The sequence below is a fragment of the Ovis aries genome, chromosome 13, assembly GCF_016772045.2.
Source record: "Ovis aries strain OAR_USU_Benz2616 breed Rambouillet chromosome 13, ARS-UI_Ramb_v3.0, whole genome shotgun sequence".
Lineage (NCBI taxonomy): Eukaryota > Metazoa > Chordata > Mammalia > Artiodactyla > Bovidae > Ovis > Ovis aries.
The window spans coordinates 37,784,402-37,802,358 of NC_056066.1; the positions used below are offsets into that span (position 1 = coordinate 37,784,402).

At 48.3% G+C, this 17,957-nt stretch overlaps 1 pseudogene; it reads left to right on the top strand.

The window, feature by feature from the left end:
• Positions 1-9,069: 9,069 nt before the first annotated feature.
• On the top strand, positions 9,070-9,610 carry LOC105613249 (small ribosomal subunit protein uS12-like; annotated as a pseudogene).
• The last annotated feature ends 8,347 nt before the right edge of the window (positions 9,611-17,957 follow it).

Consider the following 17,957-nt stretch of genomic DNA (forward strand, 5'->3'; position numbering starts at 1 on the left):
AGCCCTGCACACAAAGGGACACAAAATCCATCCCTGATCTGGAAGTCACCCTGCGCAAAGCAAGTGCTCAGCAAAGACCTGGACAGGGCAGCCTCTAAGATGTCTCCTGGGGATCTAGGGATCCAGGTGCTGGGATGCCTGGGCTACTGGCTATGGATCTTGACACTGAAGAAACTAGAGTGTGGATGGCGATGCAATTCCAGTGCCCCCAGATACTGGGAGGCTTTTCATGGGATCCGAGCAAGCCGATCAACAGGTTTGAGCCAGGGTTGTGTTAGTGATCTGGTGGCCAAAGGCTGCTTACAGGTTGCTGTCCCGAACTGGAGGGGGCCCACGATCTGGCCTAGCTTCAGGGGGATGGGAAAGTAGAAAATGGAGAACACCATTTATTACCAGGTCCACAAAAGCCTGCTTTCAAATAGGAAAAAAAAAAAAAGAACAGTCCCCTATTTCATGAATTTTACTGACTCTCAGTCTTGCTCGTAGGCTGTTCTCAGTATTAGGGAGATAGATCCATTAACTTCTGGGGCCAGGAGCAGACTCATTACCAAGATCCCTTCTCTCACTCCCATCTTCTGCACAAACCCACTTGAGCCCCCTCTCAATTCCTGGCATAAGTAGGCCACTGTTTCATGATGCTTTTCCCTTAATAAAAATTTCTCAGATACCCAATAGAAAAAGTGGGCAAACAACTTAGACAAGGCAATTAGCCAAATGGCCGGGAAACATGAAAAGGTGATTCACATTAGTGGTTACAGGGGTTACAGATTAAAACTCCGAGTCCTGGACTGTGTACTCACCAGGATGGCTACAACCAAAGCTCTGGAAACATTCAGGGGAGTGAGGCTGGGGAGTAACAAGGGCACACACATCGTCAGTGAAAAGGTGGATTGGTCCAAGCCCTGCAGAGTCCTGTCAGGTAGTTCTGCTAAAATTAAACATACCTGTAACATCTAACTGAGCAGATACCCTCCTGGGGATGAGCCAAAGGAAAGCAGGTTCCTCAGAAGCACCCATTGCAGCTGAACCGCGAATAGCCAAACCCTAAACTCAACCCCGGAGAAGGCAATGGCACCCCACTTCAGTACTCTTGCCTGGAAAATCCCATGGATGGAGGAGCCTGGAAGGCTGCAGTCCAAGGGGTCGCTGAGGGTCGGACATGACTGAGCGACTTCACTTTCACTTTGCACTTTCATGCATTGGAGAAGGAAATGGCAACCCACTCCAGTGTTCTTGCCTGGAGAATCCCAGGGACGGGGGAACCTGATGGGCTGCCGTCTATGGGGTCGCACAGAGTCGGACACGACTGAAGCGACTTAGCAGCAGCAGCAGCAGCAGCAAACTCAACCCAAATGCCCATCAGTGGAAGAACACGGGAATACATGGTGTGCAGCACCGAGGGGAGATGAGTGACTTGCTCTTACACACAATGCTATGGATAAAGCTCAAAAACAACGTAAAGGAAAAGCAACCAGACATGAAGCAGCACATCACATCTAACTATTTTTATATGGAGTTTGACAGTTTGTTTGTGACACTGGGGTCACAACAGGGGGGCAGTGGGCGGTGGGGCTTGGGAAGAGGGCTTGAGGGGCCACACTGGATGATGGAACGTCCTCTGTGCTGACCCGAGTGGTGGTCACATGGGTGTAGACAGTGGTAAAAATTCTTCAAACCATCCACTTAAGAATTTTTTGTTTTGTTTTGCTTTAATATTTGTTTGTTGGGCTGCAGTGGGTCTTAGTTGCAGCATATGAACTCTTCATTGCGGGACATGGGATTTAGTTCCTTAACCAGGGATTGAACCCAAGCTCCCTGTTATGGGAGCACGGAGTCTTAGCCACTGGATCACCAAGTCCCTGTCCACTTAAAATGTGTCTATTTTATCATCTGTAAATGATGCCTTAATAAAAAAGTAAATAAAAACAATCAAACGTCTTGGTGACCACCCTTGACAGAGGCATGGCTGGACAGCAAAATCTCACCTGTACTAATGTGACCCCATCCCCTGGGAGTTTACTAAGGCAGTCTCAAACACCCAGTTCCCAGGCCCTTGGCAACAGTTTCCATCCTTACCGCTCAGCTGGCACCAAAAATGGCGTGTCTCTTTCCAGCCAAGCAGGCTGTGGCACCTCCTGCAGGTCTCCAGGGACCCCCTCCCTGGAGTTGTCCTCCAACAGCTCCCAAGCCCCTGGGCCCAAGTGCTGCTGGCCCCGCCCTGGACCCAGGAGCCAGGCCTGCTCAGAACCTCAGAGTGGGTACTGCTGGACTTCAGCGAAAGCTTACGGGGCCACAAGTACACTGGACATGCAGGACTGCTCTGGAAGGGAAGGTTAGACAAAGGAAGAAATGCTTTAGGAGGGTCCTGTATTTAAAACTCCTTTTCTGTCAATCACTTATACTTCAATTTTTTAAAATTTTTAAATAAATAAACCAGACACCTTTTTCTGCTAAAATTGCATAGTTTCAGCCGTGTTGCACCCCAGCCCACAGACCGGGGGATGTCAACTTCAGTTGTACATCAGAATCCCATGGAGCTGTGAAACGTAGGGTGCCAGGCCCACCCCCAAAGACCAGCTGAATCAGACCCTCCCACACAGTGATGCTCAAGGCGTGCTCCTGAAGCAGGAACATGTTAGAAATGCAAACGCCCACTGAGACCTCCTGGATTCTGGAACTGCTCCCAGCAATCTCTGTCATAATTGTTCTGAGAAGCCCTCCCAGTGACTGATACATGCTCTAGTGCGAGGCCCTCTCCTGTGGTTAGAAATTTGCATTCCTCACGGGTTCACAGGTGGTACAGACACTGATGTTCTGGGAACCATCACTGTCTAACTGTCTAATGGGCAGACCCAGCTCTGAGAGGTGGGGATTAAAAGCTGCCCAGGCGAGTGACTCTGACCCAGGTGAGGGTTCATAAATGCTTCCATGGACTGTAATCATTGAACGTGGCAGGAGACCCACAGAGGTGAGGACACTGCAGGAGGAGAAATGAAATTTGTTCTGGGGGCTTCTTCTCATCCAGTGAAACTGTAACTTGGGGTTCTTGGTGTGGTAGGACTTACTTGCTAGGTGTCTACCCCTAGTATCTTCTGGCAAGATAGGAACTGAAGAGGTTTCTGGAAGAACACTTTGTACAAAAGCCTTAGCTGGGGAAAAAGCCTGGTTTTATCCTCAAAGGTTAATCTTTGGTCCATGATGGATGTGGAAGCAAGGGTGGGGAAACTGAAGAATAAAGGGGATGGAGAAGAAGAGAGTCAATGTGGGGCTGGGCACGAGCCAGTCATGGGCTGGCAGAGAGAGAGCTAGGGGGAGGGGTGGGGGGAGGGGAGGAGACACATCTTTCCAAGTAGAACTGACTCTTAAAAAAAAAAAAAAATTGAGCCCCATGAAGGGTTTTGTGTAAGATTAGAGGGAAGAATGGAGCAGGCTGATCTGCAAAGCAGGAAGGAAAAGGATTGAAGTGAGTCCAGAGGGATCTGAAAGGACTGAGGGGGTGGGGAGGTCAGCTGGCCAGGGGAAGGGGTCAGTGGCAGAGGACTGAAGCTTCCTGTTTTCAGACTAATGGACACGGGTGGAGGGGGAGGAAGGAGAGGGTGGGAAGAATGGAGAGAGTAACTTGGAAGCATATATACGACCATGTGTAAAACAGATAACCAATGGGAATTTGCTATTTGAATCAAGGAGCTCAAACTGGGGCTCTGTAACAACCTAGAGGGGTGGGAAGGGGTGGGAGGTGGGAGGGAGGTTAAAGAGGGAGGGGATACATGTATACCTGTGGCTGACTCATGTTGATGTATAGTGGAGGCCAACACAATATTATGAAGCAATTTTCCTTCAATTAAAAATGAATAAGTTTGGGGGGAAAAAAGCTTTCTGTTCTAAGAAGGCAAACCACAGGCTGGCAGGAAACAGTCACCACACATAGATCTTAGGAAAAAACTTGCATTTAGAACATAGAGAGTAGTTGCACAGCTTACTGGTAGGAAGGCAGACAACTCAATGGAAAAAAAATGGGCAAAAGACATGAGTAGACACTTCACAAAGGATATACAGATGGCTGACGAGCCCATGAAAAGACGCTCAGCATGACTAGTCATCCGGGAAATGCAAAATAAAACCACAGCCAAATACCATGTAATACCCACAAGTATGGCTAAAATTAAGAACTTGCAATACCAAGTGTTGACAGAAGGGAGAGCATCTGGAATTCTCATATTCTGCTGGCAGAAACTGAAAATTGAACAACCACTTGGGGAAATTCTGGAGTTCCTTTTAACATTAAACATATATCTACCCTGTGACCCAGCAAATCCACTCAGATCTTTCCCAGAGTGCAATTAAAACAAATATCCACAAAAAGACTTATGGCTATATTTTTATATACCACTCCCAAAAAGTCTTTGCAAGTGCCAAGGAGGAAAAACTTTTCTCTGCCTTCTTAGCTTTGTGATTGGGGCCTGTAAATTAAGCTGAAAAAGGCACAGTAGTAAGAGAAAAAGCAGAGCTTATTTATTCATCCATGCAAGAGTCCTCAATAACAAGAGTAGTCCTTAGAATCTGGGCCTTATCTACTTACACACCTCACTTAGTAGGGGAAATGGAAGAGGAGGAAAAAGACTTCTAGAGGAAGAACAAGCAGGTTTCTTTAGGAAAGAAAAATGGGTTTTAGGAAAACAAACTGGCCAGTAGAACATTTGTGATGGTGTTTGTTCATGCAGGTCCTTCCATTTTCTTCATACACTGTGAAACTCTCCCAAGAGGGGCTTTTGGAAGGTTTATTCTTGGTCTCTCTCCTGCCCCAAAGAGGAAATTTATGATGATCCTCGTTTCTCAGAAATTTCTCCTTTTAGTCAGATAAAGGAAGCTCCAAGAAGACTTCTTTCTGCCTCTACTGAATCTCAAATATCTTCAGTATAAAATAATCTTATATCAACTGCAGGTCTCACAAAGGGATGCACAGAAAAGTGATAATAGTGGTTATGGGTTTGTAGAGCAGGAGATGGAGGCAGGTAGAAACTGAGAGGTTGGGGACAGGAATAAAAGGAAAATATTTGGGGCACATTTTTAATTTCTTTTAAATTCTAGAAAGATATGAATGTGTTGCTCATTCAGAAAAATTTAAGGTCTAAGCATGTTTCTGATCCTTTTAAAGATAAGTTTCAACTCCCTATTTTAAAAAAGATGGATTTTTGCCTCATTAGCAAGGCCTAATAGGATCCAGCCCTGAGGGAGGTGCAAAGATTTTATCATCATTTGCTGCAACTTCTACTGGGAAAGGTTATAAGAATCAGGTCACTCTTTCCACTTTGCCAGGAAGGATACTTTCAGCAATGTCTTAGCTATAAGTCCCAGGACTCTCCCTCATTGTCCCTCCTGGTCTCCAGGAACACAAGACCAGCTGGAGAAGACTGGGGTGGGCTGGCAGTGGGTCTCCAAGAGCCAGCCGACAATGGAAACCATCCCCCTTCAAGCAGATGTCAGCTTATTCCTTGTGTTTTACACACGGGTAAAAGGACAGGTGAAACTCTGACAAACATCTGCATCTTGTCCTGACATTCTGACTCACTGCCCTTAAAAGAATCAAGGTACTGTCCAGCTCAGAGAGGGAACTGTTCTTGATCTGAAGAAGACCCCAAAATAAGAATGCAAGGTCAATTCAAGGTTTTTCAGATATAGTTGGTGACAGGGTCTTACATGCCCTGAAATTTTAAAATACAAACCAGATAGGAAAAGAAAGGATCAAGGTTCTGATTCTGGGGACACATCTCATTTCCAGAACATGCCAAGCACACTCCCATCCAGAGGGCATTAAACCCCTCCTCTCACAATCTTGTCACATTACCCCTGCATCTCATCCTGAGCTCATTCTTTTAAATGCACCTCCCTCAAAATACATCTAAGATAACCCTAAATATGTAAGTCCACCCAAGCAGTCTCTAAAACACATCCCTTTCATCATTTTAGTCTCTTCAGAGTCCATGTGCATGCATGCGTGTTAAGTTGCTTTACTTGTCTCCGACTCTTTGCAACCCCATGGACTGTAGCCTGGCTCTGTCTGTGGGATTCTCCAGGCAAATACCAGAGTGTGTTGCCATGCTCTCCTCCAGGGGATCTTCCCCACCCAGGATTGAACTCAGTTCTCTTATGTCTCCTGCATTGGCAGGCAGGCAGGTTCTTTACCACTAGCGCCAACTTCAGAGTCCTTACCACCCTCAAATTCTTTCTTATTTGTTCATTACCTGTCTCTAAGAATGTCTCCAACAGTGCAGCTATAACTGGCTCCTTCTTCCCCTTCCCCAGTGTTTCCAGCAAGTGCCTAGCAAATAGTAAGGGCTCAGTATGTACTCAATGGATGAATAAATGAATAAAAGTTCAACTTGAGATGTCTGCAAAATATCCAAGGAGCAATGTCAAATGAGAACTGTCTAAGGTCTACTGTACAGTATAGAGAACTATATTCAATATCCTATGATAAACCATAATGGAAAGGAATATGAAAAAAAAAGGTATATATGTGTATAACTGAAGCACTTTGCTGTACTGCAGAAATTAACACAACATTGTACATCAACTGTACTTCAACTAAAATTAATTTTTATAAGTATAGTTATGTTGAAATAAAGTTTTCAAAAGCAAAAAAAAATTAATTTTAAAACACCAAGAGAACGAGCAAAAAAAAAAAAGGAGAGCTGTTAAGTGTGGGCATCTTTAGAACAAATTCATTCTTTAAATCTATAGGAATCAGTGAACCACTTAATGAAAGAAACGGTCTGAGCTCCTAGGAACCCAGGCTTCCGAGGGTGAGTAGAGAAAGGGGAGAAAGTGAAGAAGAGCAAGAAGAGTCTGGCGAGGCAGAAGAAAAACCAGGAGAAGCCAGTGTTGTGGAGGCTGAGAGACAAGAGGGTTTGGAGAGGAAGGAGTGGCCACCTGTGTGGAACGTGACTGCAGGGTGGGCAGCATGGAAGCGGTGAGGATCTGGGCCAGGCAGGTCCAGTGTGGCGATGGGCAGAAACCAGCTGGGAATAGACAGACGCATGAATGGGCCGGGGGAGGAGTGAAAGCCCAAGTGTCAAAGACTCTATGCGGAAGGTTGGCTGCGTCAATCGGTGGAAAAACTGGGTGTAGCTGTAGGCAGATGTGCATCCAGGGAAGATCCTCTTCTGCTTAATATTTTATTGTGAAAACTGTCAAACCTGCAAAAAGTTGAAAGAAGAGTATAACACACATCACTTCACCCTTTACCTAAATTCATTATTTGTTAACGTTCTGCCTCATTTACTACCCCTCCCCATGACACACACACATAGTCATTTTGGGGTGCAGATACTCCTAAATACTGCAGTGTGCTTTTCCTAGGAACAAGACCATTCTCTTCCGTGAGCTCAATGCCACATCCCACTCAGAGAAACGGACCATTGAATCAATAATGTCATCCCGCGCACAGACCGTGTGGACATGCCCCAGCAACAGACACATTCTTTACACTTGCTTTCTTTTTTCCCATCCTGTAGCCAATCGGGGTCCACGCATTCCCTTCGGTTGTCACATCTCTGTTCTCTCCTTTAATCAGAAACAGTCCTTGGCTTTTTTTGTCTGTTTGTCTTTCACGGCACTGACACGTTTGAAGGGTCCGGGTTGATTGTCACGTAGCTCATCCCAAATACTGGGGACTTTGTCTGATTGTTTCCTCATGACTGGACTCAGGTTAAACATTTTTGGCAGGATTACCACATAGATGATGTGAGCTTCTCAAGGGAGATTTTAAAGATGGAAAAAAAATACTCCTTGAATGATGTCAATGATTCAGTAGATCAGGGACAATGCTGGGGAGGCACAGAAGTGGAGCAAGGAAGGAGGTCATGATGTCTTTGAATTTGCTAGATGGAGGTGGGGGGCTGGTTGTGTTATGGGGTTCCAGAATGCAGAATGAATGAATGGATAGACACAAGCATTTGAGAAAATTCAACCTCTATCTATAATTTTTTAAAAAACAAAAACTGTCAGAAAAATAGAAATAGAGAGGAACTGACTCAACTTAACCCTAACCCTGGCTGCTGAGCCAGCTAACAACTTCTGCACCCTCTTCAGCTCTGAGGGTTTCTCTCCCTTACTGTTCCATGTGAGCTGGGATTCGGGAAGGAGCCAAGACTAATACCTTTGCTCAGCCTACCCTCAACTCAGAAGGCAGGAGCTAGAATTTTACTCTCTGTTTGAACCTAAAATCCAAATTCTCTCCTTGACTGCTGGCCCCCTCACACAAGGCTTGTTTACAACCAGCCAGCCAGTCTCCTCCTCCCAGCCTCTCAGGTTGCAACTGTGCCTTCTTTCTCACCAGTCTGCACCTGAGTTTTACTGTTCATTTAATCGCATCTCACTGCAGGGCAGAGTGGGTGGTTTATCCCTCTGTTAGGAGGTAGGGAAGAGTCTGGAAAATTCACTTTTAAGTGTAACCTGCCTGCCTTAGATCAACGTTGCCTCAGTTCAGCTCAGCTCAGTTGCTCAGTCACGTCCGACTCTTTGCGACCCCAGGGACTGCAGCACGCCAGGCCTCCCTGTCCATCACCAACCCCCGGAGTTTACTCACACTCATGTCCATTGAGTCAGTGAGGCCATCCAATCATCTCATCCTCTGCTGTCCCCTTCTCCGTCTTTCCCAGCATCAGAGTCTTTTCAGATGAGTCAGTTCTTCACATCAGGTGACCAAAGTATTGGAGTTTCAGCTTCAGCATCAGTCCTTCCAATGAATATTCAGGACTGATTTCCTTTAGGATGGACTGGTTGGATCTCCTTGCAGTCCAAGGGACTCTCAAGAGTCTTCTCCAACACCACAGTTCAGATGTCATATTTTTTACATTATGCAAGTAATATTTGGTTATATTCTTTTCATAAACATTAAGCCCTTATGAAAGATTCCCCCTTTACTCACCACTCCCAATACAAGCAGATCTTGGTGATACTGCAGGCTTGGGCCCAGACCACAGCAATAAAGCAGGTCGCACAAATTCTTTTGGTTTCCCAGGACACATAAAGATGTTCACACTGTCTCTTAAGTGTGGTAGCATTATGTCCAAAAGGCAATGTATATACCTTAATTATAAAGTACTTTCCTTTTCACTCAGGCCTGTGATACCGGCAGGATGGGCAAGTGTCACAGCCTTTATACTGCCAGGAAGCTCCATAGCCACTGACCAGTCTAGAAGTGGCATGATAAACAGTACAAGAAAGCCCATGCGGGCACAGCACTGAAGGCCAACCCTTTTGGAGGCACTTCTCATGCCAAGGGAACTGTGCTTGAAAAAGCAGGGGTTGAAACCAAACAGCCAGATTCTGCCATCAGGAAGTGTCCCAGGGTTCAGCTAATCAAGAATGGTAAAAAAAAAAAAAAAAAAAAGATCACAGCTTTTGTACTCAATGATGGTGGCTTAAATTTTATTGAGGAAAATGATGATGTTCTGGTTGTTGGCTTTGGTCACAAAGGACATGCTATTGGCGACATTCCTGGAGTCCACTTTAAGGTTATCAAAGTAGCCATGTATTTGTTTTGACCTTATACAAAGGTAAGAAGGAAAGACCAAGCTCATACATTCTGATGATGAAAGCACAATAGTAATAAATTTTCATATGCCAAAAAAAGTACTTTCCTTCCCATAGGCCATGTGGTGCAGCCTCCCCAAAAAACTTCTTTCTTGATAAAAAATGATAACCATCATCTGAGCCTTCAAGGAGTCATAATATTTTGCAGTACTAACACTGAAGATCACCACTCACAGATCACCATCACAAACATGATAATAATGAAAAATTCTGAAATATTGCAAGAATTACCCAAATGTGACACAGAGACAGGAAGTGAGCAAATGCTGCTGAGAAAGTGGCACTAATAGACATGTTCAACGTGGGGTTGGCACAAACGTCGAATTTATAAAAAAAAAAAAAAAAAAGCAATGCCTGTAAAGCACAATAAAGTGATGTGCAACCAAGCAAGGTGTCTGTACCAGACAGATGTGTCTGCAGTCCCGTTCTTATACATTTTCACATGTATTCACAAGCCCATAGGAAACATAAAGTGTTGTTTTATTGTGGGTTGTTTGCTTTTTTTTTTTTTTAACATTTAACACATAAGAGCACTGTATCATTTCAGTTCTGAGTCTCAGCCACTTTTCTATGTTAGGTCTTATAAATTTCTCACTTTTAGTTTTTTTACCCTTACCTGGATTTTATACTGTGCACATAACATGTTTATATAGTCATTCTTTAATTAATAAATATTTAGGTTCTTTCCTGTTTGTTTTGCAAGCAGCACAGCTGAGCATCACAGCACAGGGTCTGTGGTCCTGTGCCCCGGGCTGAGGTAAACACTGAGAAACTTTTATAGCAATTTGGTAGAGTGATGCTATGTCAAATCTCACAATAAAAATCATCACCAAAAAAAAAAAAAAAATCATCACCATCACAAACATGATAATCATGAAAAATTCTGAAATATTGCAAGAATTACCCAAATGTGACACAGAGACACGAGGTGAGCAAATGCTGCTGAGAAAGTGGCACCAATAGACATGTTCAACAGGGGGCATTGTATTTTGTAAGCCTTTGTGTTTTAGAAACTTTATCCCTCTAGCAATTCATTTCTACTGTAAGAGTAAAAAATGTATTAGTTTGTGACAGGTTGGAAATAAAGGCTGGAGCTTGCTCAGGATCACGGAGAAGTCGTGCTTTTGTGACCAGCCTCACCCACCCACGATGTCACACTTCTGCAGATTCAAAGAAGTGATTCTCTTGGTTATAGGATGTGGACATTTTTGTATTATAATAGACCGTGTCAACTTGCCCCCTCAAAGGGGCCAAGACAGCCTCCTCCCACCTCCACACACACACACACCAATCACTAGTGTTTTCTTTTCTTTTGGCCATCTTGAGCAGAATCTTAGTTTCCCCACCAGGGATGGAACCTGGGCCCTTGGCAGTAAGAGCACAGAGTCCTAACCACTGGACCACCAGAGAATTCCCACAGTTGAACTTTTAACTCACATGTTCCTGAAAACCAGGAAGGTGGGACTTCTTTTTATATGTTCATTGTCTCTTTCCGTTTCTTGGAGCCCAGAAAGTTAGCCAGGCCCTGGACTGTGACAGCCCTTTTTTCACCTCATCTGCTTTGAAGTCCTAGGTGGTCTCAGGAGGTGGGCCAGACCAGGATGATTCCCTCGTTGTTCAAGGAGGCAGGGCTGCACCCGGGGCCCACAACGAACCGCAGACAGCTGATGGCAAAGCCCAGGTCTCCCAGCCCAGAATTCTCACTCCAGACCCAGAAGGAAAAGCCCAGGCCCAGGAGCTCAGCAGAACAGGCTGGGAACGCAGGTCAGGCTGTGAGGAGTCAGAAGAAGAAGCCAGAACTAACTCTAACCCTAAGCTCTGTCTCCCTTCCCCACGCCCCACCGGGATCACCACCCTTTAGAAAGCCCTTGCCTTTGAATCCTTGCAACAGGTCGACTTCTGAAGGAACCCAAACTAAGGACTTCCCAGCTCTCTCAGGAGTTGGTAAGATCAGGTGAAGCTTGTAAACAAAGGTTAAGGTTAACCTCATGACCTCTCGGCACGCCCCCCTGTGCCACACAAAAGGAGCTCCTAGTCAGTGTGACTCCAGTGTCCTCCAGCTTTCAGTCCCCAGGGAGCTCCCTGGGGGGACTCCAAGATAGAAGGGACAGGAACTGTAAAAGGCAGTCATTTTGGAGCTGATTTGGACTCTGCCTGGTTTGAACAGCTCCCCATACAAAAATCACAACTTCTAACTCCACGTGGCAGGGATTCCTTCAAATACACAGTTCTGCCAACACACCAGTCAACTAAGGAATATGTTTTACGTATAATCTAGCCCATAATGGATATCAAACAGAAGGTGTGACCTTGCCCTCAAAGGCCCACAGAACCCAAGCAGAATATCTAACGATTAGCCAAGCGAGAAGAAAGGGCAGCAAAATCCCGGGAAACCATAAGGAGCCAGGAAACATGGGGGCTCGTCCACAGGACTCAGGAGTCCTGACGGCGCTCCTAGCAACCAGGGTTGCAGGACTGGGAATAAAGTAAAAAATGACTCTATCAAAAAAATTTTAAAAAAAAATGACTCTATCAGATTATCAGTCACAGAACAGAAGATCCCTAAGTCCACCTTGATAGAAATAGCTACCTGATTAAGTCAGTCCATGGAGCAGAAAGGACAGCTCTTTTTTGCTGTGGAAATCTGATCAATACAATCTGATCAATACACAGAGAGAAGGTGAGGAGGGAGGGAAAAACAGAGCAATGTTGAAGACAAAATCTGCTGGCTGATGGAGGCTAGAACTGTGGAAATTTGAGGAGAAAAGGCACCTGAACAGCCTCCAGGAATCTCCCCTGAGGTGTCTGTTCATGGGGCAGGGGTGAGAAGTGACTATGACCTCGCAGAGGGAAAGCCCCTTGGGACCTCTTGACCAGAGAGCCCAGTGTGTGCACACGTGTGCAGGTTCAGTCGTGTCCAACTCTTTTCGACCCCATGGACTGTAGCCCACCAGGCTCCTCTGTCCATGGAATTTTCCAGGCAAGAATAGCGGACTGGTTAGCCATTCCCTTCTCCAGGGGATCTTCCAGACACAGGGGGTCGAACCCTCGTTTCCTGCATGTCCTGTACTGGCAGGCAGGTTCTTTAACCAGCTGAGCCACTGGGGAATCCAAGAGCCAGGCATCGTTGCACAAGTCAACACCGTGACCCTGTGGCCCGGGATCCCAGGCTCCATGTTTGTGGTGCCCTGGCCAGGCGCAGGTCCTCCACCCAGCTGTGAGGACCCCACCAAGCCTGGGCTGAGGGGCCTTTGCCAGGTGACCGGTCAACACTCCTCGCAGGTATTCAGGTCCTGACAGACAAGGAACAGCTTGGGAACCTTTGCCAAGGGCAACGCAGCAGAGACAGTACAAGCAGATGCATGTGCAGGGTACTGGATGTGTTCCTGGAGCCAAGAAGGACTTTAGTGGAAAAGCTGGCGAGGTTCACACAGGGTCTCAGCTTGGACTCAGGGTGTTAGTGTCAGTTAAACTTTGACTTGACCACTGGGCTACGTGTTTGTAAGTTTGGGGAGGCTGGTAGAGGAGGATGGGAAGCTTTCTGTACTGTCCTCGCAACTTTGCTACCAGTACTTCTTGAAATGTAGTTCAAAATGAAGTGTTTTAAGAAGCAGCAAACGTGCAGTTTGCCATCAAAGTCCATCTTAGGAAAGGAACCACTGCCACACCTGTGTTGATGTGAGCGATGCTCAAAACTAGGGCGACGGACCGCAAAATATTCTGCTGTGTGTGGGAGGGAGGTAAGAGCCAAGGTCCCTAGGTTCTGAGGAGACAAAAATTACAAGATCCTATCTGAACAGGGTGACAGAGGATGAGATGGTTGGATGGCATCACTGACTCAAAGGACATGAGTTTGAGCAAGCTCCAGGAGATGGTAAAGGACAGGGAAGCCTGGTGTGCTGCAATCCATGGGGTTGCAAAGAGTCAGACACAACTGAACAACACCAATATGAATAAATTTGGCAGACAAAAATGTTCAGTGGCCTGTCCAAGGGCCAGTTGCACACTAATCAATAGCATTTTGCAACTCTGGGGTCCCAGCTGGGGCTTCCCGGGCTTGTGTGCCGCACCCACCCAGGCCAGGAGCTGGTTTCCTAGAAAACCACATGCAAATCTGTTTCAAGAGTACATCCTGTCCCCACAGCCTCCATGTGGCTTGTTCAAGCTGGGATCAGGAGCCCTGGTGCAGCCAGGAGCATTTGGGGGACATCTGGGGGAAATGTGCTTGGGACCAGACTCGATGTGTGGGGGGCCAGACGACCGGTTCAATGTGAAGTGACCTGGGAGAGCTGTGCTGGGCCCAGCAGAGGTGGGGCTGTCCGAGGAGCCTGTTTGCAGAGAGGAGGGAGCCCCCAGGGCTGCCACGTCTGCTCAGCCCTTTAAGCAAATACTGAGCTGTTTGCAGCCAGGGGAGAAACAAATATTGATGGAGTGAGGAGCAGCACAAGGCCAGGAGGCTGAGGCCACAGAGGGAGCCTGGCCAAAGAAGAGTCCTTGGAAGGAGCCCCGAGATCCCCAGGCCACAGAGCTCCCCCCTGCAGGGCCCGAGAGAGAGGCCTTTACACGTTGCCCTCAAGGCTTTTTGGCTGAGATGCTGCTGGGGCGCTTGGGATCAGTGGCCAGGATGGGAGCCACGCCAGGGGCTCGGTCGGTGGGCAGTGTTTGGCAAAGGCGTAGCACCAAAGGGCCGCCTGTGGTCTATGACGAGCACCAGGTCTGGAAGATCCTAGGTGAATCTGATCCTACTGCAGCGGGTGCTTCATGGGTCCTGGGGGCATCCTCGGGGGGCAAGGAGCTTCTTGATATGCATGCAGGGCTGTCATCAGAGGCCCCCTAAGGGCTCTGGGTAAAAATGTACTTTCCTGCCCCGAGCACTCCCGCCCCCATACCCCTCCATTCACCCAGAGACGGAGCCTTGGACTGTGCATTTTTAGCACCTTCCCTGGTGATTCTAAGCCCGTTCAGGTGTGAGGCCCATTAGACCCATTTCACAGAAGAGTAAGTCGAGACCCACAGTGGGAAGTGGGTGGGCACATCTTCCTTTGGTTGTGAGTGTGGAGGGAGGGCAGCTAGGGAGGGTGGAGGGGCCAGGCGTCCTCCTCACCTCTCCCAGCCCCCAGGAGCAGCGAGCTTGCTTCCACCACTTTGGCCAGGAATGCCTTTCCCTCCCTCCACCAGGTTGTCCAGACCATCCCTCTGACCAGGGGGTCTCATCCCTGCCTATAGGACCCCCACCTCCAGCCCAGGAAGGAGGCCCTGGGGGTGGGGTGTCAGCAGGGGAGGGGGAAGTCACACTTGTGCAGAAGGAAAGCCTGCAAGACCATTGGGTGTCTCCCCTCTGTCCTGCCACTCAGTGACTTCACTTACTTTTCTGTAGTTTCTCCCTTAGCATGTAATTTGGGGGAAATTAAACAATTTAAGTAAACTTGGGGGACAAGAAGAAGTTTTCACGAAAAAAGCACAAACTGTGACATTAAACCAGGCTGAGTTGGAGTCTCCGTGGCCATGTGGCCTCGGGTGGGTCACTCTGAGCCCTGGCTGCTCACTTGCAACACAGGGGATTGCAGGAACTTGCAAACGTGGCCTTGATGTTTGCAGCACTCCATCAAAAAGCGGGGACAAATAGCCCTCCCCTTGAATCTTATAAGTTAACAAAATACCTCAGAAGTGACCGTGCTGGGAGGGTGAGATGAATTGGAAGATTGGGATTAAAACATACACTATCAATACTGTGTATTAATATAAAATAATTAATGAGAACCTACTGTATAGCACAGGGAACTCTACTCTGTGCTCCGTGGTGACCTAAATGGGGAGGAAACCCAAAAGGGAGGGGATATACGTATATGTATGACTGATTTACTTTGTTGTACAGTAGAAACACCACATTGTAAAAGCGATTATACTCCAATAGAAATTAATTTAAAAATGGAGTGACAGTGCCGGTTCCGAGCCCAGACTCACTCTCCTGGAAGCTTGTCCAGAGGCCACGAACATATGCTGGGTGAGGCTTGCTGAGGGCCAGGACTCCACAGAGCCGAGACCACCCTTCCCAGGCACGGTCATTCTAAGCCCCCACCCCCACCGGCCTGGCAGCCAACCTTGGCTGGTGGAGTAAGCCCAGGCACCAGAAATACTGCCTGTCTGGGTCTAGCCATTAAAAATCAAGAGCTGTTATTTTAAGCTACTAGGTGCTGGAGCGGTTGTTACACAGCACTAGCTAACGGAAACAGACCCTAAAAATGCCCCACTGGACAACCATCGTCCTTGCTCTTTTTTTAAAATTTACTTAATTTTTAACTGAAGGATAACTGCTTTACAGAATTTTGCTGATTTCTGCCGAACATCAACAGGAATCAGCCATGGGTATATGTATGTCCCCTCCCTCTTGAATATCCTTGCTCTTTCTTTCCTTTTTCCTCCACCTGGACTCTCTTCCCAAACACCCACGGGCCTCTCTCATCACCTTCAGGCCTCTGATGAGTGAAGCTACCCTTGGCAATTTCATGTAAAATAACGGCTCCAGCCCTGCTCACCCTCCCAGACACGTGTCTCAGCAAAGCAGCATTGCAACACCTCTACGAACCTGCTCGTTTGTTTACTGTTGCTCTTGCCCCCACACTGACAGCAGAATAAAGTCCAGGAGGGCAAGGATGGTGTGTGTTTCATCCCCTGCTGTCCCTCGTGCCCAGCACGTGGTTCAGGCTGTTGGTAGAGTGAGTGATGAGTTCTCCTCATGCTCCTGTGACTCTTATTCATCAGGTTATAGACCACCCTGGGTAGAGTCATTCTGGGCATCCCCCCCTCAGCCTGCCTCACTCCAGACACTCACTGCCCTGGTCTTTGCCTTTGAATGCTGATGCCTTTAGAGTGTGAATGGGACTCCACATCACCTAGTGGTCCCCTTTCCCTCCATCCACCACTGGGGACGCTTTCACCCCTGGGTACACTTCCACTCTTACTTTTCAGATGGGAAATCAGGGGCTGAGTGACTTGTCCAAGGAGATGGGGGTAATTGGAGGCACGTCTTGTCCAGTGCTCGGTCAGACCACTGGATAGAGGCGCCTCCTGCTTCCTGGCCCCGGGCCCCAAAGAACCCCCAGCCAGGAGACCCCACCAGAACCCTCAAGGTTGCGGCTGACCTGCCCTCCCTGCAGTAGAAGCTCTGGCATCCCTGGTGCCTCAAGACGCTGACCTCAGCTCAGACTTGTTTAGTGTGAAGCCTACAGCAGGGCTCTTGGACCTTGGCCTCAGGGCACCTCTGCACTGAGACCTTCAGAGGCTAAGGGAGAGGGGCAAGGAGCAGGTGACCTGCCACCTCCGGGCAGCTGCCTCCTGCCCCTCAACCTCCCTCACCCCTGTGGGCCCCTTGAAGTAGATACTGGTCATTCAGGAGTGCTTGCGTGCTCCGTCCTGTCTGACTCTCTGTGACCCCACAGGCTGTAGCCTGCCAGACTCCTGTGTAACTGGGGAGGAAAACCACCAAGTGTGTCTCTGGAGCTCCCGAGAGCACTGTTTGCTGGGGTTCAGGCTCTTCACATGATCAGGGCAGAGGATGTGGGTCGGGAGGCCTGGCAGGGGGTGCGGAGGCTAGGGGGCCGGGGTCTGGGCCTGTGGACTCCCACCTCCAACCACCCCACCATGGCCGAGGACTCCCAGCTCCTGCCCCTTTCTGGGTGGGTCCCTCCCTGGGGGAGCAGCTGGGCCCCGGGACAGAGGGCCCACTGTGTGTGCAGGGGCAGCAGTGGGTGGCCTTGGTGGTTGGTGTGGATCCCAGGGCACCTGCAGTGCCCGGCGGGACAGAGACCAGAGTGGCTCCCAGGGCGTGGGGTGTCCACAGAGCAGGGCCGGGGAGCGGAGGGCTCATGTGGTTGACTCGCCTCCTTCGGGGGAAGTGCTGGGTTGCCTCCTCCCCACCCCCAGCCAAGGGGCTTCACCTGCTAAATGGCCCCTGTGGGTATGCAGCTCCAGTCTGGGGCCGGGGTCTAGGGGCTGCAGGGGCTGCCTGCCTGGCCAGAGAAAAGTCACCACCTGTCAACCTCTGACTGCCCTCTGGACGCCTGAGATAGGAACCCAGGCAGAGATGGAATTCCTAGAATTAGCCCCCAGGTAAATGGCTTCCCAGATGGTCTTTTTGTTATTGTTTAGTCGCTAAGTCACGTTTGACTCTTTGCAACCCCATGGACTGCAGCATGCCAGGCTTCCCTGTCCTTCACTATCTCACACTCAATGAGATGTAAGACATTCGATCCCTGGGTCAGGAAGATCCCCTGGAGGAGGGCATGGCAACCCACTCCAGTATTCTTGCCTGGAGAATCCCATGGACAGAGGAGCCTGGCGGGCTACAGTCCACAGGGCTG